Source organism: Mastomys coucha, unplaced genomic scaffold, assembly GCF_008632895.1.
Source record: "Mastomys coucha isolate ucsf_1 unplaced genomic scaffold, UCSF_Mcou_1 pScaffold15, whole genome shotgun sequence".
Classification (NCBI taxonomy): domain Eukaryota; kingdom Metazoa; phylum Chordata; class Mammalia; order Rodentia; family Muridae; genus Mastomys; species Mastomys coucha.
In genome coordinates, this window is record NW_022196897.1 from 31,249,247 (window position 1) to 31,253,128 (window position 3,882).

Below are 3,882 nucleotides of genomic sequence, written 5' to 3' on the forward strand. Positions count from 1 at the left end.
GGGGGGGGGGAATACCCTCGTAGGAGCAGGAAGAGGGGAGATGGAATAGGGGGTTTCTAGAGGGGAAATTGGGAAAGGGGATAACATTTGAAATGTAAATGAATAAAATATCCAGTAAAAAAAAAGGAACTAACTTAACTTATTAAATATATTGTCACAAAGATTTCCTGGGTACTTCCTAATTATTATAAAATGTACTAATTTAATATGTAAAATAGAACAACATCAACAAATGCTATAATACTAATGTAAACTAAAATTTTAGTTCTGATCTCAAGTTCAGACAATACTGTAGTTGTACATTGTTTGGTGTAAGGACAGGCCTGACCTAATATTCTAATGCACTAAAGACACATTAGGTATTTAAAACAATAACCATGCACAGTTTACTAGTAGACAATATCAGTATATTAATATTATTTTAATTCTCCTAACCTTCTTTTGAAGCATAGTCTCATTATGTCTGAACTTGAACTTGGATTTCTCCAACATCTGCCTCTCCAGTGCTCAGACTGCATGTGTGAGCTGCTAAACCCAGAGTTTTTCAGGGTTGTGATTTGTATCTAAATCTTTGAAACAATTAAAAAGAAGAGTTACACAGAACCTAACAGTTCCCAAGTTTTCTTCCCAAGATACTGCTTGCTTTTCAGCTTTTTGGACCTTAAAGAGTTGATTGGATCTCATGTCTGTACTTAGTATTTGACAAAAACCCTCACTTAAAACACATTGTCAGATCATGACAATGAAAAATAAATAAATAAATTAAAAAGCATTGTCATTTGGATCCTTTTCTTAGGAACAATTATATTTTCCCAAAATTGTCTGGAAGCAATACTATCCAATATTTTGTTTTAACCACAAAATATTATTCAACCCATGACTACATTGTGAACCCTTAATTCAATGTTTATAAAATGTGTGTGCAGCGGAGAGATTATTTTTATTTAGCACGCCAACCGCTCTCTCTGTTGAGTCTTGTTGTAGGTCAGAAACTGTGTAAGGGCCATCATCCGTTATACCATGAGCCAACGCTTGTGACAGGTAATAGAAATCTCACTTCACAGCCAGAGTTCCAAAGCATAAGTGATATGTCCAGGGGTAAGCTTCAGCTACTGATGGAGTTGAAATTCAAAGGCAGGCTGGAGCAGTACATGGCTGGCTCTTAACCCCTTTCTGTATGAGCAATGGCTTAATAAAGAAGGACTCTTACACCCTAAGTGCTCCAGGCAAGCAGGAGAGCAGAGATCAGTCTAAGCTGCCACATACACATCCTCATGGAGAGAGAGGTGGTCCACCATTCGTTTCCCCATCCCTTAAGAAAACATTTCTCATGCTCACAAATAGCCTTTTATTGTTATTTGCTGCTCCCCTCTTGTAGGACTCATATTGCTAGACTCTTTGAAGCCAGGGCATGTGATTGCATTCTTGCTTGCTTCTGGGAGACATCCAATATCTCACTATACACGAAATTGGCATTAACAAAATTACTTTTATGTTAATGTGGCAAGCAGGTTTGTGCCATTTAGTACTCTCACACAAGTGGTGTTCTATAAAGCGAGAAAAATAAAACCTTTAAATGCGTTGAGTGATCTTAGTTCTGCCACACAATGGAAAACTTTTGGTTCCACCTAGCATCAGGCATTAGCTCTTCCATTTACTAGGCCTTCAGCCCACTTTATTATTCAAGCCTTTCAGTAACCCAGCAAGAGAGGCCATATTGCCACCATCTATTACTGTTGTTGTAACACTAAAGAAGTTAAAGGGCTTGTCAAAGGGAAAAAAATAAAAAAGATCAAATCAGTACCAGGACAGACTTTGGAGCCTAATGTGTCTGATTTCGCTAATAAAAGGAGTCCTTCCCTTGATCATGAAGTACAGAAAGCCACTCATTATTAAAATTATTTCTTACGATCTGCTGTGTATTTTGAGTAGGTCCCTTTAACAAAGTGCCTGGAGCCTCCTTCGAGTTGAATTAAGAGTAATATTCTCATTCTGTAGTAAAGATTTTGGAAAATTAGAATGTGCACCGCATCCTACTTTTAATGTGCGCGCATTCAAACACCTGTCTCCCAGGAACTCTTCAGACCTGGGTCTGGGATGCTACCCACCTCCTCCCTCCACAGATCTCCACAGAAGGGCTTCGCTTCCATACCATTCTCCATGTGTTTCCAGAGCTCCCAGGGACTAAAGCACCAACCAAAGTGTAAACATGGAGCTGCCCTGGCTCTAGCTGCTTATCTAACAAAGAATGGCCTTGACGGGCATCAATGGAAGGAGAGTCCCTTGGTCCTGTGGAGACTCGATGCCACAACATAGGCGAGTGCTAGGGCAGTGAGGTAGGACTGGGTGGGTGGCTGGCTGGGGGAGCTTCCTTATAGAAGCAGGATAGGATAGGGGGTTTGCAGAGAGGAAACCTGGAAGAATGATAACTTTTTAAATGTAAATAAATAAAAAACCAATAAAAATAAATTTAAAAAGAGAAAAACAACAAAACCCAAAACAGAACCCACTGTCTTCTCCACACCTTAAATAAAGCTTGTCCCTCTTTGCCATCCTTTCAGTTTGCACCCCATTGTCTATCTAACACTATCTGCTATCTAACTTAACTGCTATCTAACACATAGTACATATAATTACTTGTTAACAGAACCTCCCTTCAAGAACTCAAGTCAACCAATTATTACATGGCTTTTTTTTTATTTCACATAGACAAAATTTGATTCATTTTTCTTCATTCGAGTTGTTCAAATAATAGTTCAGTTCAAAACAGAAGAAGAGCTGATGAGCTGACTCATCCAGGAGAGCATGGGCTCTTGGAATCATTTGGATTGGGAAAAGTGCATCTTGTGCATTTCTTCTATGGATGTTCATCTATCTTTTAGGTTCCTTACAATATAATAGACTACAGCATCTTTAAAAGACAATTGTCTTTTATGTCTGGCATGTTGCCTTTGGCAACTATCCTCATTTCTAGGAAAGGGGACAGAGGACAGAGCTACTCTGATACCCTCTGAAGCTTCACACTTTACCACCAACTTCTTCCTCCCACTTTCCCTTTAGCAAGGCTTAGCAAGACCTTCTCTTCCTTTGTCACACTAACCATGTTCTTACACTAGGTCTCCCATACACTGTACCCCCTAGTTATTCTTCAGTCATTCTTCATGTCTCACCTAAACCTTCACTGGCTACAGAGACCCTTCCGTTGAGTGTAGACATCATCTCCTCCAGATGAGCAGGCTTATCTGATAAATATGCTCCAAGCAAAAGTGGGACTCCTAATTTGTGTTGCCTCGAGATTCTGCACTCTGCTTTCACCTTCACTGGCGTATGGAGTCCCTATCTACTAAATGATTGACAGAGAACAAGAGCAGGCATGGCATTCCTAAAACATCTGTGCACCTGCAAGAGTAAACTCACTCAACACCCACATCGTTCATCCATCGAAGCAAACTTCAGATAGCCTAACCACACATTCAAACTGGCTCTCTCTGTATTTGAAATTATTTACGTAAAGAAAGTATAAACAGATAATAAACCATTGTAACTAAAAGCAAGGCATTGTGCTTATCTGAACTTGGAGATCATGAGAAAGGAATGTGATTACTGACGAATGTTTGTGATAAAATTGTGCAAAATAAATGGAAGAATAGTGCATAGAAGTTGTATTTATGAAGTTCTTATCTGTCATGATGTCATATATTACTCTCCTATTTCTAGCTACTTTCTGAGCTTTAGTGCTGTATTTGGGTGGCATTTTGGATCAACTGAATTAATTTAAATGAGTATTGAAATGCAGATTAAGGAGGAAATGTTCAAGTTAACTCTAACAGATAAAAAGTTATAAAACAGTGAGCTGACATAAATGAGAAGATGTAAGGTCTC